Source organism: Hemiscyllium ocellatum, chromosome 20 (genome assembly GCF_020745735.1).
Source record: "Hemiscyllium ocellatum isolate sHemOce1 chromosome 20, sHemOce1.pat.X.cur, whole genome shotgun sequence".
NCBI lineage: Eukaryota > Metazoa > Chordata > Chondrichthyes > Orectolobiformes > Hemiscylliidae > Hemiscyllium > Hemiscyllium ocellatum.
This window is the reverse complement of record NC_083420.1, coordinates 29,719,838-29,745,585: the sequence shown is the minus strand read 5'-3', so window position 1 is coordinate 29,745,585 and position 25,748 is coordinate 29,719,838. Positions and strand designations below refer to the sequence as shown.

The 25,748-nt window shown below is 41.9% G+C and overlaps 1 protein-coding gene across 1 annotated transcript in view; it reads left to right on the top strand.

Moving 5' to 3' along the window:
- Positions 1 to 16,529: 16,529 nt before the first annotated feature.
- Positions 16,530 to 25,748, top strand: part of abat (4-aminobutyrate aminotransferase) — a 169,863-nt gene continuing 160,644 nt past the window's right edge. Inside the window, exon 1 of the mRNA XM_060840698.1 lies at positions 16,530 to 16,666. The gene's annotated coding sequence lies outside the window, so the exon portion shown is untranslated. The remainder of the gene's footprint in view (positions 16,667 to 25,748) is intronic.

The window sequence follows — 25,748 nt, the reverse complement described above, 5'->3', positions numbered from 1 at the left end:
GCTATTTGTAGATTAATACTGCCTGCAGCATTTATATTTTTAAGTTGCTTCCATAACTGCATTGTCGTACCACACCCTTTAATGAAAATATGCACTTATCATACTGAACAGTTGTCATTTAACTCACTTGATAATCTCCGCCCATGCATATTCCCTCACCCCCAACTGTCCAATATCTTCACTAACCTGCAGCCTTATCCTAATTCGTAGTCTTCGTAGCCCTCTGTCATAATAATTCTCAATGTCAAATGTTGCTGGTTAATCTATTCAACATCTTCTCTAGCCATCAAAGAGAGGCTTTAAGAACTCTGCCCCTCCTGATCACTGTTCAGTGATCCTTGTCATAAAGTTAGTGTGTGGGTGTTTAGTGTGACAGGATTCAGTTTGGTTGTGAAATCCTGTTACAACTTAAACATTGATTGGTTCACATAAAAAAAACATTTATGACACAGAAGGCGTCCACTTGGCCAATCATGTCGTGTCAACCAAAGAATCTGCCTAATCTTATCTTCCTGCACTGGTCTGAACCGGTGCAGATCACAGTTCTTCAAGTATACTTTCAAATGTATTTCAAATAGAGTCATAAAGATGTACAGCATGGAAACAGACACTTTGGTCTAACTCGTCTAAGCTGACCAGATATCTCAATCTGACCTTGTCCCATTTGCCAGCATTTGTGCTGTATCTCTCTAAACACTTCCTATTCATATACCCAATCAGATACCTTTTAAATGTTGTCATTGTACACGGATCCACCACCTCCTCTGGTAGATCATTCTGTACGTGCACCGCCCTGTGTTTGAAAATGTTACCTCGAAGATCATTTTTAAATATTGCCCCTCTCACCTTAAACCTCGTTTTGGACTCCCCCAACCTTAGGAAAAAGACCATGGCTATTCTCCCTATCCATGCCCCTCATGATTTAATAAACCTCTGCAAGGTCACCCCTCAGTGTTTATTGTTCCAGGGAAACAGTCTATTTAGCCCCTCCCTATAGCTCAATCCGTCCAGTCCTGGCAACATCCTTGTAAATCTTTTCTATAGCTGCTCAAGTTTAACAACATCCTTCCTGCGGAAGACCAACCAGAATTGTACACAGTATTCAAAAGGTGGCCCAACCAATCTCCTGTACAGCTGTAACATGACGACCCAACTACAATACTCAGTGTTCTGAACTTGAAAGGAAGCATGCCAAATACCTTCTTCACCACCCTGTCTCCTGACATCTCAACTTTCAAAGAAATATGCACATGCACCCCCAGATCTCTTTGTTCAGCAACACTCCCCAAAGCCCTACCATTAATTGTATAATTCCTGCCCTGGTTTGCCATGTTAAAATGCAAAATCTCACATTTATGTAAATTAAACTCCATCTGTCATTCCTCAGCCAATTGGCCCATCTGATCAAGGTCCTGTTGCATTCTGAGGTAATTTTCTGCACTGTCCACTACAATGCCCATTTCGGTGTCATCTGGAAACATACGAATGTTATCTCCTATATTCACATCCAAATCATTTATAAAAATTATGAAAAGCAGTGGACACTGCATGATCCTTTTGGCACACCACTGGTAATAAGCTTTCAGCCCAAAAGCCAGCCCTCTACCATCACCATCTGTCTCCTATCTTCAAGTCAATTTTGTAGCTAATTGGCTAACTCCCCCTGGGTCCCATGTGATCTAACCTTCCTATCCATTCTCCCATGTGGAACCTTGTTGATTGCGTAGCTGAAGTCCATATAGACAATGTCTACTGTGCCGCCTTCATCAACTTTCATTATCACCGCTTCAAAAAAGGGCAATCGTGTTAGTGAGTCATGGTTTCCCACACACAAAGCCATGTTATCCGTAATCAGTCCTTGCCTTTCCAAATGCAGATAGATCCTGTCCTTCAGAATCTGTTCCAACAACTTACCCACCACTGACATAAGGCACACTGGTCTATAGTTCTCTGACTTTTCCTTACAGCCTTTCTTAAATAATGGCACTACATTAGCCAACCTCCAGTCTTCTGGCACCTCACCCGTAGCTGTCGATGATATAAATATCTCAGCTAGGGGCTCAGCTTTTCCTTTGCTTCCCATAAAGTTCTGGGAAACACCTGATCAGGCTCTGACGATTTATCAACCTATCTGCATTTTAAGACCTTGGAGGTTAAACCTCTAGCACCTCCACTTCTGTAATGCTATCTCATTTCAAGACATCACTGTTTATTTCTCCAAGTTCTCTAGTTCCATGTCCTTCTTCACAGTAAATATTGATATGAAATACCATATATATTAGAGTAAAAGTCGATCTCATGGAAAAGTCAAATCCCTATTTTTGGTCCAAAAATCTGCAATTTTCCAAATAGTATATGTAAAGGTTGACCCTAGTTCTTATCAGATAACAGTTCAACATTTGCGAGTCATGGTATTATCCTATACATAAATGTTACGATGAGGAAATGAATTTTTTTTGTGCTATAATGTGATTTAATGTACAATTCACACCAATTCAGCATGAAAGAGTCAGGTGACAACCAACCCTGTGGAATACAGTCATAAACCTAGCTGAGATTGTAAAACTTCTTCATTACTTTGTGTAAAAATGCCCTCCAGAAAAAGCAAAAAATATACAGCCGTGTTTAAACTGAAAGTTATTGAAATTGCAGAGAAGACAAATAACTGTGTAGCAGCAACAGAATTTTGTGTTTTGTGAGAGACTGGGGAAAGATAACAAACCAATTTCAGATAATGCTGAAACGAAAGTGTGCTAACAGAGCTAAACCTAGCAAGTGGCCACAATTTTAAGGCAAGTGCTGGATAGTGCACAAGATTCATGAAAAGGCATGACTGAGTACTTTGGCAGAGAATTAAAATCGCACAAAAGCTGCCTGCTGAAGTACTAGATAATATATTACAGTTTCACCAGTTTGTAACCAGAAATCAGCTAAAGGAAGGCTACAAGTTATCATGGAAACATGGACGAAATGTCTATTACTCTCAACATGCCAGAGAATCAAACTGTGAACCAAAAACAGTATTGGTGAGGACCACTGGCCATGAGAAAAGTAGGTTTACTTTAGTTTTTTCTTGCAATGGCTGATGATGCTAAGTTAAAACCGATGGCTGTTTAAAGAAATACTCTGCCAAAGAAATTTCCAGAAGGAGATGTCATTCCTATGCATCCACAAGGCTCAATGGATGAAGGTAGATGTAAAAAATGGATAAAGCAAGTTTGATATTTACGACCTGGTGGACAACACAAGGAAAAGAGTTTGTTCGTCTGGAACCAGTTTAGATCCCATCTAGTGAAGAATGTTGTTGGTAACATCCAATCACGTAACACTGACAGTGGCTGTAATTCCTGGCGGACTTGCAATGTTTTGCAACCAATAGACGTTGGTATCAATAAGCCTTTTAAGGACATGATGAGAATGAAGTGAAATAACTGGGTGATGGAGGAAAAACATAAACAAAAGGAGGCAGTATGCAGGCTGCATCACTGCCACTGATCTGTGAATGGATTGTTGATTCATAGAAGGAAATAAACGCTGACACTATGTTCAAATCATTCAAGAAATGTGGAATATTGAATGTATTGGACTGTACAGAGGATGATTATCTATGGGATGAGGAAGGTGAAGAAGAAGTGGATGATGTGCTACCACTAACTATGGACAGCAAAGATAATGGTGATCTATATGATGATATCATTCATGCTAATGATTATGAAGCTTTATTCGATGATGAAGATGTTGAAGTGTGATTTTGCAGGATTTTAATCAACTTCTCTACTTGACATGTTTAGTTTAAGATGTAAGATATAATTGTGATTTAAAATTGTATTGCTTCACTTTTTATATGTACAAATAAGAGCGACAAATTTATTTTTGTTTCTGTTGTCTTTACCTGGTAACTACCATAAGTCATTGTGTTTTTTTCTTTATTCGTTGAGAAATTAATTGTGCTTCTGTTTATGATATGGTATTTTGGACTCTAGCATGAATTTCAGCCCCTCAAAAGTAATATCCATATAATTGTCAATCCCATAAATTTAAACGTAAAAAGTAGTCTAAAAATTTGAATTTTATAATATATGATGTTTGTCTAATATCTCACCTATCTCCTGTGGTTCAATGCAGACAGCCTTATTGATCTTTAAGGGGCCTTATTCTCTCCCTAGTTACTTGTTTGCCCTTAATGTACTCTTAGAATCTCTTTGGATTCTCCTTAACTCTATTTGCCAAGCTGTCTCATGTCCTCTTTTTTCCCACCTGATTTCCCTCTTAAGTGTACTCCTACTAATCTTAGACTCCTCCAGGAATTCACTTGATCTAGACAGTCTATGTCTGATATATGCCTCCTTCTTTATCTTGTCCAGGGCCTCACTTTATCTTGTCATTCAGCATTGTCTACACCTACCAGCCTTGCCCTTCACACTAATAGGAGCATACTGCTTCCGGACTTTCATTATCTCATTTTTAAAGGCCTCCAACTTCCCAACTGTCCCTTTACCTGTGACTACCCTCCCAGAAATAACTTTTTAAAGTTTCTGTCTAATTCCATCAAAATGGCCTTACTCCAGCTTAGATGTAATGATTGTTTCTACTTCTACAGCTTTTCAAACCAGAGAGTTCCAGGATCCCATCCTGCTCTGGTTAAAAAGTGTTTCCTCATCTCTCCTCTGATCTTTCTACCAATTATTTTGAATCTTTGTTGACTGGCTTTAGATCTTTCCTTGAGGTGAATCTACTTTATTATTTACTATTTATTTTGATTAGGCCCCTTATGGTTATATAGAATTAAGTCACCATTCCACTGACCCCAGCCTATCCAATTAGTTCTGTTAAATTTATTCTTCCAACAATATTTTTTAAAATCTCTGATTCACTGTCTCCAGTTTATTCAGTTCTTTCCTCTAATGTAGTGCAGTATTTGAGTTAATGTCTAACTCCTGTTGTGTACAGTTCTAGCATATTCTCCAGACTCTTATATTCTTTGAATTGAAATGATCACTTTATGATCCTATCCTGCTAGCTTTCAGGATCTGCGGACATACTGTCTATTCTTCTTCAAATTTCAGTACCTTTACATTCATTGTATTTTTCCTCACCATGTTGCACTTCTCAGAATGTATTACCTCACTTCCCATAACAGAATTCCAGTTATGACTTTACTGCCTAACTGATCAAACCATGTATATCTTCCTACAACCCAAAGTTTCTGTCCTCACAGTGTTACTACACAGCTGATATTTGCATCATTTGCGAACTTCTTCATCATGCCCCTGGATCTAGATCACTGGAATTAAGTCCAGAAAGAATGAGGATGAAAATATTCAACATCGGAGAGCAGAAGGTCAGGAGGGATGGTAAATACGCAACAGGAGGTGTGATTGGAGATTGGAGAAAGGTTCGGGAGGGCTGTGGATATCTCTGAGTTGTTACATCATAGAAAAAAACTGAGTTCTGAGTTCTACAGAGCCCTTTTGACAACAGCCTTCCAGTCACAAAACACCATTACCCTTTGCTTTCTATCTCTGAACCAAATTCAGAGTCATTGCATTCCAAGCACTTTTCCATTTCTGACAAACCTGCTATGTGGAACCTTATCAAAAGCCTTGCTAAAATCCACACATGCCACAACAATAGCACTCTCCTCATCAACCCGTCTTGTCACCTCATCAAAAAATTCAATTGCGTCAGACAGACATGACTGTTCCTTGAATAATAGCCATTTGAGTTATGTACAAATATAAAGTCAGTACTCTAACTTGAGTAAGGTACCTTCAAGAAATACAGAGAGAAAATGGGGAGTAAAATAATTGGGCTGCTAAAAGAATGTCCACTTCCTAGTCATTTAACTTGACAATTATATTTTAGAGCAATAGATGTCATGCTGCTGAGAAGAAATCAAATGTACAGTAAATATAGGTAGAAGAATTGGGAGTATAATTTGACCCTGAATATGATCCAAGTCCCTTTGGACATGGTATTTTTGCTCTAAGCTGAGTTTTGTCACGATTTGGTTGGTTGAAATTGCGAGTTCAGTTTGATCTATATGTTTGTTAAGTGGCCAGTAGATGGCAGGCTGCTAGTGCTGCAAATATCTCCCATAGCCAAATTGTCATTGAATCCTCCTTATCAATGTAACACACATTCCTAATGCAAATTGAACAAAAACAACCAGTTAGTTACAGTATATATTGTAGAAGCTGTACAATAGCCATGGAAAATGGGTCTGATATTGAATCAAATTAACTCTACTGGACCAAGTACAAGTAAATGGGATTAGTGTAGTTTGGTAGTCATTGGTCAACATAGATATGATGGACCAAAGGGCCTGTTTCTATGCTGTATGATTCTATGATTTGAGTAGTTATGATGAATGTCTACTTAAATCTATTTGTGAGTGGGTCACTGCATTTCATTTCAAAATGCACCAAAAGTCAATATCGTCTGTTCTCAATGTGATCACCCCTAATAACAATCCATAAAACCCAGATTAGTGAAGATGTAATGGGTACAAGCTCTTAAAACATGGAGAACATAGAACATTACAGCAGGGTACAGGGTCTTCAGCCCTCGGTGTTGTGCCGACTTGCAAAATTAATCTGATGTCCATCTAACCTACACCTTTCCATTATTATCCATATGTATGTCCAATGCCAATTTAAATACCCTTAACATCGACAAGTCTACTACTGTTACAGGCAGGCTGTTCCATACCCCTACGACTCTCTGAGTAAAGAAACTACCCCAATATCTGTCCTAAATCTATCACCCGTCAATTTAAAGCAATGTCCCCTCATGTTAGCGCTCACCAACCGAGAAAAAAGGCTCTCACTGTCCACCATATCTAACCCTCTGATTATCTTATACGTCTCGATTAAGTCACCACTCAACCTTCTTCTCTCTAATGAAAACAGCCTCAGTTCCCTCAGCCTTTCCTCATAAGACCTTCCCTCCATACTAGGCATCATCCTGGTAAATCTCCTCTGAACCCTTTCCAAAGCTTCCAAATCTTTCATATAATGGAGTGACCAGAACTGCACTCAAGATGCGGCCTTACCAGTGTCTTGTACAGCTGAAGCATGACCTCGTGGCTTTGAAACTCAATCCCTCTACCAATAAATGCCAACAAGCCAAATGCCTTCTTAATAACTTTCAGGGATTTATGCACCTGGACACCAATATCTCTCTGTTCATCTATACTGCCAAGAACTTTACTATTAGCCCCGTACTCTCCATTCCTGTTAATTCTGAAGTGAACTACCTCACACTTTTCTGCATTAAATTCCATTAGCCACTTCTCAGCCCAGCTCTGCATCTTATCTATGTCCTTCTGTAACGCACAACATCCTTCAGCACTATCCACAACCCTGCCTACCTTAGTGTCATCTGCAAATTTACTAACCCATCCTTCTAAGCCCACTCCAGATCATTTATAAAAATGACAAACAGCAGTGGTCCCCAAACATCCTTGCGGCACACCACTGGTAACTGAGCTCTAGGATGAACATTTCCCATCAACCACTACCCTTTGTCTTCTTTCAGCAAGCCAATCTCTGAGCCATTCCTGAAGAAGGGCTCATGCCCAAAACATCGATTCTCCTGCTCCTTGGATGCTGCCTGACCTGCTGCGCTTTTCCAGCAACACATTTTCAGTTCCAATCTCTGATCCAAGCTGCTAAATCACCTTCAATCTCAAAACTCCTTATTTTATGTAATGGCCTACATGGGGACCCTCATCAAGGCCTTACTGAAGTCCATATGTGCCACATCAACTGCCTTACCTTCATCCACCTGTTTTGTCACCTTCTCAAAGAACTCAATAAGGTTAGTGAGGCACGGCCTACTAATAATTCCTAATCAAATTATTCCTTTACAGATGATTATAAATTCTATCTCTTATAACCTTTTCCAACACATTACCCACAACCAAAGTAAGGCTCACTGGCCTATAATTAACAGGATTGTCCTAACTCCCTTTCTTAAACAAGGGAATAACGTTTGCTATCCTCTAGTCTTCTGGCACTACTCTTGTTGACAATGATGACATAAAGATCGAATACAAAGGCTCTGCAATCTCCTACCTGGCTTCCCAGAGAATCCGAGGATAAACCCCATCTATTTTCAGATCTTCCAAAATTGCTCAAATCTCCTCTTTGTCAACCTCAATCCCATCTAATCTTGTAGCCTGTATCTCTGTATTCTCACTAACATTGCCCTTTTCCAATGTGAATACTGATGAAAAGTATTCATTAAACACTTCCCCCATGTTCTCAAATTCCCCACACAACTTCCCACTACTATCTTTGATTGGCCCTAATCTTACTCTCGTCATTCTTTTATTCCTGATATATCTACAGAAGGCCTTAGAATTTTCCTTGATCCTATCCGCCAACAATTTCTTATGACCCCTCCTGGCTCTTCTTAGCCCTCTTTTTAGATCTTTCCTGGCTAACTTATAACTCTCAAGCCCCTTAACTGAGCCTTCACGTCTCATCCTCACATAAGCCTTCCCCTTCCTCTTGACAAGAGCTTCAACTTCTTTAGCAAACCATGGCTCCCTCTCTCGACAACTACGTCCCTGCCTGATAGGTGTATACTTATCAAGGATCCGCAGTAGCTGTTACTAGAATAAGCTCCACATTTCAAGAGTGTCCTGCCCCTGCAGTTTTCTTCCCCATCCTATGTATCCTAAATCTTGCCTAATTGCATCATAATTGCCTTTCCCCCAATTATACCTCCTTCCCTGCAGTATATACCTATCCCTGTCCATTGCTATTGTAAACATAACTGAATTGTGGTCACATTTTGGACTTGCCTGGATAATTGCAGTTGCAACAATATTCAAGAACCATTGCAAGACAAAGCACCCCACTTGATTGGCACCAGATCCACAAACATTCATTCCCTCTACCCCTACTAGGTAGTAGCAACAGTGTGCACCACCTACCAAGATGCACTGCAAAAAATCACCAAGGCTTCTTTGACAGCACCTTCCATACCCACAGCCAGTACCATCTTGAAGGACAAGGGCAGCAGATACATGGGAACACCATCATTTCCTCTCCAAACCGTTCATCATCCTGACTTGGAAACATATTGTCACTCCTTCGGTATCAATGGATCAAAATCCTGGAACTTTCTAATGCATTATGGGTGTGCCTATAGCTAACAGACTTCTGTGGCTCAAGACTGCAGCTCACCACCACCTTCTCAAGGGCATCTAAGGATGATCAATGAATGCTGACCCAGGCAACATTGTGAATGAATTTTTAAAAAAATAGTTTATTGATGTAACAATCTGATTGACTGTGAGTACTCCTCCACACATTCCATCCTCCCCCTCCGAGAAAGTTTTCTAATTACCTTGCTCTTTTCCTCCTCTCTTTTCTGCTTGATCATCATCCTCCTCCTTTCTTGGCTACCTTATATTTTTAGCCTCTCATCTAGTCTTTTCATGCCTTTCAGTGCCATATCTCTTCATCCTTTATATCTCTTCCCTAATACCTATTTCTCTCTTCTAATAATCCTCCTATCTCTCCACTCAATGTCTCTTTGTCATCTTGATCGTCTCTCCACTCTGTATCTCTCTTCCATATAACTTGTCTTTGTCCCTTCAACTCCTCCCTCACCCTCTCACTTTCTCTCTCTATATATTTTTTATCTCCTGCTAACATTTCTACCTCCTTCTCCTATCTTCACCTTCCTTGCTAATTCCTGTTCCCCTTTCCCATCTATTATTGGTTCAGTTATCCACATCACCCCACATTGTGATCCTTTCTGATTACTATAGTTGGTAATAATTTGCCACATACATGGCCATGAGAGAGGGGCAAATATTGAAATATTCCAATGGCTTTCAAATTATATTTATTTAGTTCAGTATGCCATATTTATTTCATTTACACAAAGAAAATGGGTGGGAAATCTCAATTAATGAAATGTTTTCTGCCCACCTCCTAACCACTGCCCCATTGAGCTGGATAAACTCTATTTACCTTTAAGACTCAGTGTTTGGCAGCCTCACTCATGGACTTTGGAAAGAACATGGTGTTTGACGCAGAACTAAGATCAAAGTCTACAGGGCAATGGTTCTTGTAACTCATGAGATACACTTGTGAGACTTGGACAATCTACATGTGTCATGTAAAGCAGTGTTCTGACTTCACTGTCCATAATTCATTTGGAACATCAAGTAGCAGCTGAAAACTCCCAGCATCAAGGTTCTTTAAAGGCTTATGTGCATTTTTACTGTGTCGGTCATTTAGTTCACATGGTGGATTCCAGCAAAGAATTACCCTACAGCCAGCTGAGCATGGAAATCAAGCTTGGACAGACCTATATGGAGAAAAAGATTTCATCATTTGAGGGGAACAGAGTTAAATGCCTTCAGTACCATTGAGCCTGGGGCCTCCATCCATCCCTTCAGCAATGATTGCGTTTGCAGTACTTGCAATTGGCTATGCAAATGAAACTTAGTCCACCAACATACATGAGGTGACATCAACCTTGGGTGTAAAGTGGATTTTTGTTAAAAGAAAACTTGCTGAACCACTGAAGCAGAAACCATCACTTTCAAAATTAATGAAGTTGTTTGAAAACGAAAAGAAGTTGAAATAGGCAATAATCATTGCAATCTTTCATGGGTTTTTTTTTCTCTCCCTCTTGCTGACATACATATGTTGAAGAATGTGCTCATTGTACATTTTGCTTGAACAGCCAGATAATAGAAACTACTTTGAACTAACAAAATGATTCATCCAGGCAAAAATATTGTACCTAAGCCCAGGCTTGTTGAATAGTAATTCACTACCACGAAATATGTTTTTTTTTTAATTCTTACTTTAGTTTATTTACAGATGGGAGAAAGAAAAAGTGAAAACTTTTTTTCCCAAGAGCATTCTAAGTTATTCAGCTGGTCAAAAAGTTGTGAGAATGAAAGGCATTTGATTCATATTTAGATAGGGTTTTGCTATTATGTTTATGGTAGCTAATTTAATGTGTTGACATAAAATATATTACTGTAAATGTTAAATGCTTGGTGTTTACCTCAAACATTGTCTCAAATAAAGATTCTTGGTAACCTTCTATGCATGGCTTGAGCAGCCTATGTTCAATAATGCATATATTCTGTCCAATATCTAATAAGGTAGTGATCCTTCACTGTCACTGAGTCCAAATACAGGAACTCTCTCCAAATTGCCATGTGGATCTCCCTATGGCACATGGATTGTAGCAGCTCACAACTGAAAGGACAACTGGGGACAGGCAATAAATGCTGGCCAGTCAGCAACATCTGTGTGATTATAAACAAGGATCCCATTCGATCAGAACTGACTATCTTGCCTTTTACTTGTGCCCTCAGCAACAGTTCTCCAATCACTTCAAAAGCTAGATTCGAATCCCTGAGCCATTTTCTTTCATAATCATCGCTCATACAAAGTAACTGTCAAGCCTATACCACTTCTTTGTATTAATCATGTCTCAACTGAAGCACCCTCATCTCTGAATTGCTCCAGGATCCCAACACACAATCCCAGGTTAACATTCCAGATCATTAATGAGAGAATGCTACTGTACTGTAATGCAGGTGCGAGCTCCCAAATGAAGTGTTAAATCCAGGGACTATCTGTCCTCTCAGATGGATGTAAAAGTCCTATGGGTATATTTGGAGATAAGCTGGGAAATGATGTTCTAATCAATAGTTATTCAATCATCACAAAAATGGATTATTTTGTCTTTATCGTGTTGCTATTTTAGGAAGCTAGCTGTGTGTATGTTAACTGCTATATTCCTTACATTATAACTGATCATACTTCAAAAGTACTTATTTGGCTACGAAATGCTTTAAAGTGTCTAGTGCTTATGAAAAGCTCCATAGAAAATGCAAGTCTTTTCTTTTTATTTAACTTAATTTTACATCTCTCCTGAAAAATAATGTAACCAGCTATTTTAAGAAGCTTTTTCTTTTAAGCTTCAAGTTTCTTTCAAAGCAATTATAACTTATGAGTTTGATACCCACACATTTCTCCTAAAACCTACACCTCACTACCCATGTTTCTTTTCCTGATCTCTCATGAGTCAGCCAGTCTAAGACCTGTGCCACTCAATCATTCTTGGAGTAATGATTCATTTGCGGGCCTATCAGTAAAATACTTATATTTTGTCCATCATTGGGGTTATGAGATTCAAGAAAAGATGTTCCGAAAACTGAGCCATCCTGATGAATGGTCCTTGGATGAGACCATCACAGCAACAATTTGAAATGGCATGTGATCTATGCCATTCCATGAAGCTTGCAAACTGTGCTGAATTCATTCTGTTCTAAAATGTAATAAGCCCATTCACCAATGTCAAGCTGGTATTTTTCTCTGACTGCTGTCTCCTAGTGACTGACTGTCACATACAGGAAGCACAGAAGGGTGGCAGGGGGACATGGAAACTGAACGTGAGTCTGCTACCCCCAGAAAGCATTGAGGAAATCAAAGGTGATTTCAAAGGTAAGGGAAAGTAAAACTCTTCTTTGAGTCTCCAAAGCTCTGGTAGAAAGCAATCAAGGCAAACACTTCAGAATTTCTTCATCTACAAAGAATATTCAGGAGGTCAGAATGTATAGAGGGAAATGTATGAGAAGGCAAAGCATACGGAGTGAGCTCCAGCTGCAGTCAATGGGCATTGAAGTCAAGGAGGATGTCTACGAAGAGGCAAGCTGGCAAGCCCTGCTCTTTGCCTCAGACATTTCCAACGCCATCTCCCAGTCCAGAGACCACTCTGTGGAGCAAGCAAGATGTGCTCATATTTCTTCCTCCAGTAGGTACACTGACAGAGCTCTGTGATCAGCAGCCTGGAGGAAGGAGAAAACTGAGTGAAGTCTTGGCAGTCTGACATTTTGAATATCAGTAAATTCTTTTATGCTGACTGTGTGACATGAAGCCTGCAGATAAAATAACCTCTCAGACATTCCTGTCCTCCATTACAAAGGTCTTAGATAATAGTATACAAAAGAGTTGGGACAAACTGCTAACTCTGAATGAGCTAAAACCCCCAAGTTCTTTGAGAAGAGTGAAACATCCCAGAAGCGAAGGCCAAGTTATTTCACCCCTATGAGAATTGATCAGCCAGAATTTGCTGGAGGAGTCCAAGAGTTTGCTTCTGGCCATCAGCATGTCAGATCCAGCGGGAACAGCATAATCATTCCTAAACTAGAAGCAGAAGGAGAAAATTAGAAATTGACGATCCATCTCGCTGCTGAATGTGGAGGAGAAAATTTTGTCAGCTGGGTTGGTTCACTCTTAAATTGGTGATTCACCCTATCTAGACCAATGCTGTAACCAGGCAGGAGGCTGGAAGAACACAGCTAGCCAGGCAGCTTCAGAAGGTGGAGACGTTGATGTTTCATGCAGTTGTTTTGTCTATGCTGTAGCTTGCAGGAAGATCTTTGAGAGTATCTCACTATTCAGGATACGATTGTCGGTGTGCAGGATTGCAGCATGGGTACATATCTTTTTAATATGGGCCAGAAAAAGGCCATTGACAGAATATCACACACCTAAATGATAGATGCTCTTCAAAATGGGGTTAGGGAGGGAATCTGCAATTGGATACAGTTGTTCTACACAAATAGTACTGCAGTTTCAATCAATTTATGGGAATCAGAAGGTTTCTGATGAAATCCAGAGTAAGGCAGGATTGCCTGTGTGCACTGTATGTGTATCCTTTGCCTCGTCCATCAGGAAGGATGTTAGGATAAGTGAGGTGACATCCCAGGCAGTGGAAGTACTTGAGGCAAAACCTGTTTGTACATGGATCATGTCAACATTTTCTGCTCCAATCCATTGTTTGTGCACAGACTGATTGACATTTGTGAACAGTTTAAACTGGCCTCAGAAGCCAAAGTAAATCAAGGCAAGGGCCTATTTGGGAACTGAGCAGAACCAAAGGAGCTGGAAGGAGCAAGTAGCCATTTTCAAACAAAAATTGAGAATGTCAGAATGATGCTCCCTCTCTATTGCAGATGAAAGCATGATGATGAGGTGCAAAGTGCCATCAATATGTAGCTCAGATCTGGCCGTTTCTCATTCTTGCGCTGTGGTGATCACCCAAGTCATCTCCTGTTTTATCTGAAGTTTGAAGTTGGATCCTGTTCACAGGGACAAGATGTACAAACCTCGAGATAAAGGAGCAAGTAGCATATCCAACATTATCCTTACCCTAATGGTCACCTTTTGTGGGAAGCTGTCTCTCAAACATCAAACTCTCCAACCTTCCAGCTTTGCACCGCCCTCATGACCTGTCCTACCTGCCTATCTTCCTTTCCACCAATCCACTCCACCCTCCTCTCTGACCTATCACCTTCATCCCCACCCCCATTCACCCTTTGTACTTTTTTCTTCTCTCACCCTCCTCTCTGACCTATTACCTCCATCCCCATCCCCATTCACTTATTGTACTCTATGCTACTTTCTCCTCCACCCCCGCCCTCCTCTCATTTATCTCTCCACTCTGCAGGCACCCTGCCTCTATTCCTGATGAAGTTCTTTTGCCCGAAACGTTGATTTTCCTGCTCCTCGGGTGCTGCCTGACCTGCTTTGCTTTTCCAGCACCATTCTAATCTAGACTCAATATCAAACTGTGTGTAGACTCTTGGTCTGCAAGCACCAAATGTCTCTACATGCTGAGTTTCTAACTGTCTTCATAATTGCAAAGGATGAATCTGGCCACATTGTTGCAGAACCCTCCAATTAGTTGAAGTGTGCCATATGAAGTTGTTTATGCAGAAAAACACCTTTGACACAGACTCTATTCAGCAATGATCAATGTCCTTGAGGCTGAGTTGGAAGAGGATATGGTAGCTACTAGGAGAAAGTGAGGACTGCAGGTGCTGGAGAGTCAGAGTCGAAAAGTGTGATGCTGGAAAAACACATCAGGTTGGACAGCATTCAAGGAACTTTGGACATAACCCCTTCATCAGAATGCTTTTGGTTGGTTCTCTGAGCAGACTGTCAAAATAATTATTAACAGACATCAAAATGTAGCCTGGCTGATGGTGAGAAAGACCCTTCATTTCAGATCCTTTCTTCCTGCCCTTTTCACATTGCCATTGAAGTGGTTGTAATGGAGAGGAGATTGTTGTCCCACTTCTTGTGGAATGTTTTTGCAAAATGGATCTGGAGGGAAATTATATTTTTTCTTTAGATTCAATCCAAACAGCTCTGAGACTAGGATCCATGCTTTACAGGCAATTCCCAGGAAAGCTCACAGAAATAAACATAAACTGGGGTATCATCAACTCTATGAGAGATACCCTTTGGTCTGATTAAAACTTGCTTGCCTTCCAGTGTGTGGAGCTACCCTTGACCAAAAATTGCAAACTGACACATTCCAAGGTTTATGTCAGTGTCTGAGGCATGCTTGAAGCAGCCGCCACAGAGGCACAATGGGGAAAGGTCGCTGCTTGTGGCCTTTCAGTCGTTACAGTATATGTTGAAAGGCTTCAAACTATAGAACCTCTCTGGTTGTGTGTCTTACAAAAAATGCATTGTGAATCAAACGTTGCAAGTGTATTGAGGCAATTCAGAGTGAACTTGGTGTATAGAGGATTTTTTAAAAATCTCTTGCACGTTTTGTGATTTCCAATTTGAAATGTTTTTGATTTCAGGCTCTACATCTGAATGTGGAATGTAGCTTGTAAATATTAAGACAATTTCAATCATAATGAGTGGAATGTGCTTTCTTTTTGTTTCCTGTCTGTTTTCTTCTTCGCCTTGAAAGATAGTCAATTGGGGTTAATTTCGAACAAATGCTAGAAGTTCTTTATACGTGCAGATAACTGGAAATTGTTGCTTCTTCTAACTAGTAGGACTAACCTGCTTGCAATTCAGTAAGTACAGAAATCATTGACCTTACTTCAATTTAACAGCCCACGTAATAAAATGACTGCGTATGACTTTATCAAATTTTAACAAATGGCCATAATGATTTATAGTGTAACTGATCAGATTTGTCGTCTCATGTCTTGAAGACGATGTTGCAATGGTTAACAAATTGAAGCAGGCCAGTATTTGCTGCATCATGCATTTTGCAAAAAGCCAAATATGAACCATTCCATTTCTTTTTCCAGGGTAACCCTTGTAGAAGAGTGAAGACGTGCCAATACTCCCACAAATATGATTACAAATTTTCTTGCAAACGGGCATGATAAACATTTTCGAGAGGAAAGGAAGCAGTTTGTTGCAGCTTGCCACGTTTTGCGTGGAGAGATAATTGCATTTATCGTTTTTGATGCACTGGGATGTGAAAATCTTGATAGATGTATACAATCTTCCGATATTGTTAAGGTAACATTCAGCTTAGTTTAGATAAACGGATGATAAAGTGAAATGTACTCAAGACTATTTTATGTTGAACCTGCGTTGTGGGACGGAGCAGACACAGCAGGCTATTTGTTACAAAAGCAGTGAAGTGACAGTGGGTTGTTTTGTCACTCACTGCAGATCTGAGATCTCATTGGCTAGGCTACTCTTCCGCCCAGCTCGTAGTTTGACAGTCGATTGAATATGTGCTGAGACTGGAAGCTAATCATTAAAAGGCGCTGCTTACAATAAATGCTGTCTTACACCTCGCACATTCTAATCTTTTTTAGCAGCAAATGCTGCTGATTCACGCCGACAAGGTAAGCGCTGCCTGCTTTCTGTGCTGCTAGGAACCTTTTCCTCGCTTCGTATGAAGCGATCATGTTCAGGCAAGAAGCTGCTAAAAACATCAGCCAGGAACTGGTTATTGAGGCTGATCTTTTCTTCTTTATTTTGGGGGGGACGGGGGGAGGTCTTGAACCCGGCGCGCGTTAGGCTTTATCTCTCTCCAAGCAGCAGGATCTGGCTGAAGGTGGTGCCAGGGAAAGGGGCGGACTGTGAGATGTGTACTCCTTAGCAGCTCAGTTGCATTTCAGTTTTGTCGTTAATGTGAGCAGAGAATTCTGGCCAAGCCCTGCTGATGAACTGAAACTGGTGCGAGCTGCTGATGAAACCTTTTCCCGGGCCAAACATGGGGAATGAGCGTAGCCCTGATCAGATCTAGGGAACCTTCAGTGTCCATGTGATAACATAACGCTTTAAAGAGACTTGATGTTATGAACAGGATTGTTTGTTTTTAACATTCTTCCAAATGTATATGTAATGCGTTGTGGAAATGCTCGCTAAAGCACTGTCACATCACAGTTCGAGCTGTCCAAGTCTTCTTGCAAAGTGCCAAGCTTTCTTGAGGTTATTTACAAGGCTTAAACATCAAAATATCAGATAAAACCTCCATGGAGATGGTCGTGCAACTAATTCTGCCTTTTTCCTCAGCACGTCTCGACCCCATTTTGTACATAGCAAAAAAAAATTCAAGTCATTTCTCTTTTCACCCCCTATCTTCTCCAACTCCAAATCTTGTCTGTCGGGGCCACTTCTTCACCCTGTTCTCAAGTTACCCAACTAGCTACCCAGCTTCCCTCATGGATCAATAGTGTGGGTTCGCATTGTTACTGATCTGCTTTGCTCAGGTGCCATCAATCCTCCCTTTCAAAACCTCAAACATCTCAACCTCCTCAAAAACATATCTGTCCACTCTTCTTGCCAACAGCCATATCATTCTAATCTTCCTTTTCTCTCCAAACAACCTGAGCCAAATTTTACCAGCCCTCTCCTGATGGGCTGGGAGGGGGAAACTTTATAAAATGACATTGGGAGAGATAGCTGGCACCTTCCTGCTGCCATGGGATATTCTCAGTGACGGAAGGAGAAGCTGTGGAGGTTCATGCCTCCATTTAACAGGCAATCAATTAAACTGATTATGTGACCAATTAATGACCACTTCTCCCTCCACCAGCACTAGAAAAACTAGGGCCCTCTTGGAATAGAGTCTACAACACAAAAACTGATCTTTCAATCCAAGCAGTCCATGCGACCATAATTCCGAACTAAACTCATCCAATCTGCCTGTACTTGATTCATACTTCTCCAAGTATTTCTTATTAATGTATTTATCTAAATATCTTTTAAATATTGTAACTGTACCACCACTTCCTCTGGAAGTTCATTCCTCATATGTGTAAAAAAAAGTTGCCATCTTTTTAAAATCTTTCTCCTCTCATCTTAAAATTATACCCCCTAGTCTTTAAATTTCCCATTCTAAGGAAAATACACCTGCCATCCACCTTATCTATGCCCCTCCATAAGGTCACCTCTCAACCTCCTACCCTTCAGTGAAAATAGTTAGAAACAAAAAAAACTTCAGCTGCTGGAATCCAAAACAGACAGGCAGGAAGCTGTAAGAACATAACAAGCCAAGCAGCATCAGGAGGTGGAGAAGTCAACGTTTCAGATATAATCCTTCTTAGTCCCAGCCTATCCAGCCTCTCCTTATAACTCAAAATCTTCATTCCCTGCAACATCTGGTAAATCTCTTCATTGCCCTCTCCCGCTTCTTATTTTCCTTCCTATAACAGGACGACCAGAACCTGACACAGTACTGCAGAAAAGGACTTAACAACATCTTGTATAACCTCAACACAATGTTCTAATGTCTATATTCAGAGGTCTGAGCAATGAAGGCAAGTATGCTAAATGCCTTCTTAACCACTTTGTATGTGACTTGTCTGTATGTGACTCAAACATCAAAGAATTATGCTCAGGTTCAAGTCCAACTTCCTTCAGAGGTGTGTGATAACATCTCTAGACAGGTTTGATGAGAAAAATAGGTTAAATAAAGAAAAACTATCTATTCCACTTCTGAAATGTTACTTGTCAGCCCTCTACCATCTCTTACAAAACTATTTATCCATGTTTTTATCATTACAGACTCAACTATTCCAAAGTTCTTCCCATTTGCCTCCTGACTACCAGAATTCATAAATACGTGGGCAGCACGGTGGCACAGTGGTTAGCACTGCTGCCTCACAGCGCCAGAGACCCGGGTTCAATTCCCGCCTCAGGCGACTGACTGTGTGGAGTTTGCACATTCTCCCTGTGTCTGCGTGGGTTTCCTCCGGGTGCTCCGGTTTCCACCCACAGTCCAAAAGATGTGCGGATCAGGTGAATTGGCCATGCTAAATTGCCCATAGTGTTAGGTAAGGGGTAGGGGTATGGGTGGGTTGCGCTTTGCCGGGTCGGTGTGGACTTGTTGGGGCGAAGGGCCTGTTTCCACACTGTAAATTATCTAATCCAGATTAACATCTAATCATGTTTTAAGGGTTAGAGTTTTATTTTCAGAAATTTTCGGTTGACTTGTTTTCCTGTTTCCACCACATTTAACTCTGCGGCCTAAGAATCTGTGCTTGGGTCCCACCTAATCTAATCTACATGCTACCTTTAGCTAACATTACATAAAGGCGCAGGCTTGGTTTCACATGGGTCGGTTAGCTCATTTGGCTGGGTGGCTGGTTTGCGATACTAATAGTATGGATTCAATTCCTACATTAGCTGAGGTTACCATGAAGAGGTCTCTTTTTCCACCTCTTCCCTAAGGTTGAACCACCACCACCATTCATCTCTCTTATGAGAGAGTAGCATTCTGGGACGACAGTACTTTACCTTTGTATAAATGCCAAGACTGCCTTATCATTTCTTTGGACTCATCCACTGTTGTAAAATTATCAGTGTGCTTATCTAACATACAGTACTTGATAAGCAAAACTTTTCTTCAATTTAATATTGGAAAAATTGAGGTCATTGTGTTTGGTTGCTGCTCCAAACTCCAATTCCTAAATAGCAGTTCCATCCGGTCCCTGGTAGCTGTTGAAATGAAGCCAGTCTATTCAGAACTTTGCATCCCATTTAATCCTGCAAACAACTTCTAATCTCATATGTGCCATCTTGAAAACTGTCTTTTCCCACCTCCATAATATCACTCAACCTCTCCCTTGTCTCCGTTCATCTGCTTCTGAGATGCTCATCAATGTTATTGTTACGTAAAAAATGAGGTCTGCAGATGCTGGAGATCACAGCTGCAAATGTGTTGCTGGTCAAAGCACAGCAGGCCAGGCAGCATCTCAGGAATAGAGAATTCGACGTTTCGAGCATAAGCCCTTCATCAGGAATAAGAGAGAGAGAGCCAAGCAGGCTAAGATAAAAGGTAGGGAGGAGGGACTAGGGGGAGGGGCGATGGAGGTGGGATAGGTGGAAGGAGGTCAAGGTGAGGGTGATAGGCCGGAGTGGGGTGGGGGCGGAGAGGTCAGGAAGAGGATTGCAGGTTAGGAGGGCGGTGCTGAGTTGAGGGAACCGACTGAGACAAGGTGGGGGGAGGGGAAATGAGGAAACTGGAGAAATCTGAATTCATACCTTGTGGTTGGAGGGTTCCCAGGCGGAAGATGAGGCGCTCCTCCTCCAGCCGTCGTGTAGTTGTGTTCTGCCGGTGGAGGAGTCCAAGGACCTGCATGTCCTCGGTGGAGTGGGAGGGAGAGTTAAAGTGTTGAGCCACGGGGTGACTGGGTTGGTTGGTTCGGGCGGCCCGGAGGTGTTCTCTGAAGCGTTCCGCAAGTAAGCGGCCTGTCTCACCAATATAGAGGAGGCCACATCGGGTGCAGCGGATGCAATTGATGATGTGAGTGGAGGTACAGGTGAACTTGTGGCGGATATGGAAGGATCCCTTGGGGCCTTGGAGGGAAGTGAGTGTGGAGGTGTGGGCGCAAGTTTTACATTTCCTGCGGTTGCAGGAGAAGGTGCCGGGGGTGGAGGTTGGGTTGGTGGGGGGTGTGGATCTGACGAGGGAGTCACGAAGGGAGTGGTCCTTGCGGAACGCTGATAGGGGAAGGGAGGGAAATATATCCTTGGTGGTGGGGTCCGTTTGGAGGTGGCGGAAATGGCGGCGGATGATACGTTGTATGCGGAGGTTGGTGGGGTGGTAGGTGAGAACCAGTGGGGTTCTGTCTTGGTGGCGGTTGGAGGAGCGGGGCTCAAGGGCGGAGGAGCGGGAAGTGGAGGAGATGCGGTGGAGGGCATCGTCGATCACGTCTGGGGGGAATCTGCGGTCCTTGAAGAAGGAGGCCATCTGGGCTGTGCGGTGTTGGAATTCGTCCTCCTGGGAGCAGATGCGGCGGAGACGAAGGAATTGGGAATATGGGATGGCGTTTTTACAGGGGGCAGGGTGGGAGGAGGTGTAGTCCAGGTAGCTGTGGGAGTCAGTCGGTTTATAATAGATGTCTGTGTTGAGTCGGTCGCCCGAGATAGAAATGGAAAGGTCTAGGAAGGGGAGGGAGGAGTCTGAGACAGTCCAGGTGAATTTCAGGTCGGGATGGAAGGTGTTAGTAAAGTTGATGAACTGTTCAACCTCCTCGTGGGAGCACGAGGCAGCGCCGATACAGTCATCGATGTAGCGGAGGAAAAGGTGGGGGGTGGTGCCAGTGTAGTTGCGGAAGATGGACTGTTCCACATATCCTACGAAGAGGCAGGCATAGCTGGGGTCCATGCGGGTGCCAATGGCAACTCCTTTAGTTTGGAGGAAGTGGGAGGATTGAAAAGAGAAGTTATTCAGGGTGAGGACCAGTTGTTATCTCTAGACTTGATTATTCAAATGCACCCTGGATCAGTCTTCCACAGTAACCTGTGTAAACATGAGGTCAGCCAAAGCCTAGCCGCTCATGCCTTAATGCAAGGCAAATCCTGTTCCCATGTCATCGCTGTGTTTGTTGACCTTCATTTGCTGCTGATCAAACAATGTTTTGATTTTGAAATTCTGAACTTTGATTTCAGATCCCTCTGTGATCTGACCCTTCCCTGCATCTGTAATCTTTTTCAGCACCACAGTCCCCTGAGATATCTGTATTCCTCCAATACTAGGCTCTTGTACATTCCCACTTTTCATTGCTGAACTGTTGGCTTAAATTGTTCAGTTCCAAGCTCTCCATCTAACTTCCCTCCTATAAGGCCCTTATCAAAATGTATGGGATGATCAAACTTCTGGTCATCTGACCAAGTATTTCCTAAAGTAACTGATCTTTTGTTTTATAATGCTGCTGGAGGTGCTTTGGAAAGGGAAATGTGCAATATAAAGTAGGTATCATATCTTACTGTTTTGTTTGAAAGTAATGCCATAATACATTGTCAGGGAGGATGCTAAATTGGACTTTAAACAAAAGTAGATTATTTAACCCATGTCAGTTAGCTACAGTGAAGATTGTAAATCAACTTTGTAATGTCTATTCATCTGTATCAAGTTCATCTCTTCATTGATTAAAGAAACCAGCAGAGCCTGAATATTCAGTGGTTAGCATCGCTGAATGTACTGCTTAAAGCTAGCCTGCACCTCTTAAAAAGGGAGGTTCATTATAGTTGGAGCAGGCAGAAAGAGATGTAATGAAGCAAGTCTTGAAGAAAGGGAATGTGTGAGTAATAGCACGATAGGGTGTGAGGGTAAATCCATGGTTTTCAGGAACTGTACGAGGACTTAGAGGAGATGCTAAGAAGGAGAGATCCTTAGATCTACAGTGAGGAAGAAGCCCTATTAGTTACATGGTCAGAAAACTTTGGAAGCAGGTAGCTTATGGCAGACAATTCCAGTAGGGAAATCTTAATGCAATGTCACAAGAAATTCAATGATCAATTGAGTAGTCAAAGATTAGTGAATGCATCCTTAAAAACCATATTCTACCAATAGCAGCAGTAACAGTACTGTACAATTCATCACATTCACTACTAACAATCTCTATGAATCAGGCCTTATATCTAACATCCATTTGTATCAACTAACAGACATACATTTAGCACATTGCCAGCTGTTCAATAGTCACAGCCTCAGCAGCCAAACATATTGCACAACATTCACTGGCACAATCCCCCTTCTTTTGCAGGAGAATCATAGAGTCATACAGCATGGAAACAGACCTTTTGTTCCAACTCGTCCATGCCAACCAGATATCCCAACCCAATCTAGTCCCACCAGCCAGTACCCATCCCATATCCATCCAAACCCTTCTTATTCATATACCCATCCAAATGCCTCTTAAATGTTGCAATTGTACCAGCCTCCACCACATCCTCTGGCAGCTCATTCCATACACATATTACCCTTTGTGTGAAAAAGTTGCCCTGTAGGTTTCTTTTATATCTTTCCCCTCTCACCCTAAACCTATGTCCTCTAGTTCTGGACTCCCTAACCCCAGGGAAAAGACTTTGCCTATTTATCCTATCCATGCCCCTCATAATTTTGTAAACCTCTATAAGGTCACCCCTCAGCCTCCAACGCTTCAGGGGAAAGAGCCCCAGCCTGTTCAGCCTCTCCCTATAGCTCAAATCCTCCAACCCTGGCAACATTCTTTCAATCTCTTCTGAACCCTTTCAAGTTTCACAACATCTTTCCAATAGGAAGGAGACCAGAATTGCACGCAATATTCCAGCAGTGGCCTCACCAACGATACCAAACAGTGAGGCAGCAGGAGCTCTCATCCCAATGGAGGAAATATTTCTGGTCATTGTTGCGAGTGCACTAGTAAGATCAGGATCAATCTGTCCTCCAAGAGATCAATATGATTTTTATCCAATACTGTCCTCTGATTGACAAGCCACTGATGGTATAATCATGCCTCTTTCACAGGTATACCCCCCCACCCCCGCGCCCACTTTCCCAAACCTGTCTAGACCACAACCTTAACTCTTTGATCTTTTTCCTTTTTGATACCCAAAACATTTAATCCCTTCAGGCAGTGGAGTAACATTAAGAAAAGAGTAGTGATGAAGGACGAGGGACTGAGGCTGTTTTCGTTAAAGAGACGGTTGAGAGGTGACTTAATTGAGACATATATGATAATCAGAGGATTAGATAGTTTGGACAGTGAGAGCTTTTTTCCTCGGATGGCGATGGCAAGCACGAGGGGATATAGCTTTAAATTGAGGGGTGATAGATGTCAGAGGTAGTTTCTTTACTCAGAGTGTAGGAGGGACATGGAATGCACTGCCTGTAACAGTAGTAGACTCGCCAACTTTAAAGGCATTTAAATGGTCATTGAATAGGCATATGGACAAGAATGGAGTAGTGTAGGTTAGTTGCCCTTCAGATTGGATCCACAGGTCGGCGCAACATTGAGGGACGAAGGGTCTGTACCATGCTGTAATGTTTTATGTTCTGTGTTCTATGAACGCATACTACCAGCACTTCAGTTCACACTCAAAGAGTGTGACCTTATAGATGTTTACAAAATTGTGAGGGGCATGGATAGGGTAAATAGGCAAAGTCTTTTCCCTGGGGTCAGGGAGTCCAGAACTAGAGGGCATTGGTTTAGGGTGAGAGGGAAAAGATATAAAAGAGACCTAAGGGGCAACTTTTTCACTCAGAGGGTGGTATGGGTATGGAATGAGCTGCCAGAAGAAGTGCAGCATTTAAGAGACACTTGGATGGGTATATGATTAGGAAGGGCTTGGAGGGATATGGGCCGGGTGCTGGCAAGTGGGACTAGATTTGGTTGGGATACCTGGTCGGCATGGATGGGTTGGATTGAAGGGTCTGTTTCCATGCTGTACATCTCTATGACTATCTCCGTAAAATTCAACCCAGAATAGATTGCTGTTTCCCCTTTTTTGAAACTTTTTTTTGCACTGTTTTTCCTCCAAAGTATATCACTGCTCATTATATTGACTTGTATCTGCCATTTATCTCATTACTCCACAGTTCAAATTTTGTTTGAATTTCTTGTATGCTTCCTCAATGTTCTTCATATTTTTTAACTGGTGTCATTCACAATCTCCAGCATCATACCTCCAGCTCTTTTGTTCAAATTATTTCTATAAACGGAAAACCCAAATGAAATCCTATCACAGGCCGTAGAGCCAAATCATGTCCTTGGCTAATGTTAAAGGATAGGTATTAAACAGAATTTTGTTAGCATAGCAGATGCCCCATCCCCAAGCCAGAAACCTTATTGCTTTATTTCCAAGAGCTGTCAACTAACTGGATATCCAGTAGGTCAGCAATCTCAGTAGTCCCACTTGAAGCAGAGGCCATTGTTGGGATTGTGTCTAGCACAAAGAATGCTATGACTGCAAGATGCTGTTCTATTAACATAAGTGAAGTAAATCAAGTATGCTCTGGAGAGAGGAGGAGGTTTGGTCTGGGTAAGGTGAGAGGAATGTCCTCCATGGGCACAGACTGCCTGATTTGGGAAGCCCTCTCCAACTCTGATTCAGGAGGAATGTGGTGAGGGATCATCAACTGCTCTCCCATGTAGTAGAGAGCCCACTCACCTGTAGCAGAATGTCACTGGAGGTGGGAAGAGGCCCTTAATTGAACAATTAAGTGACTCAGCCGCTAGCCTAGACAGCCAGTCTTCACCTTCCCACTGCTGAAAATTGCCATGGTAACAGGAGGATAAAGCACCTTCCCCCAGAGTTTTCTTTTGGCCTTCCCTCACCATTTTATGCCCTTCCAGACCATCCAGAAAGCTGGTAAAACCCCACTTTTCAGGGTAGGAACCATGATTAATCTAGACCAAGAGTAATGAGGCTAATTTTAATACCTTCATTGTAGTTTTGGCCTGGGTCAGCCACCACAGCACACCGCAAACGTAGGATCTGATTGGTCTTAATGACCCAATAATACACTGGTGTACATTCCCTGTATCTCCTGCCACCACACTGGATCAGGAAGATTCAGTCACTGACCCCATTCAGATCTTGTGTACATTGGCAAACAGGGCAATAGTAGCAAGTAAGGCAATGAGGAAAGGGCCACTTCAACTGCCTGTAGTAAAATTGCCAAGCTTATCCTGCTGCTCTCGAGTGCAGGCT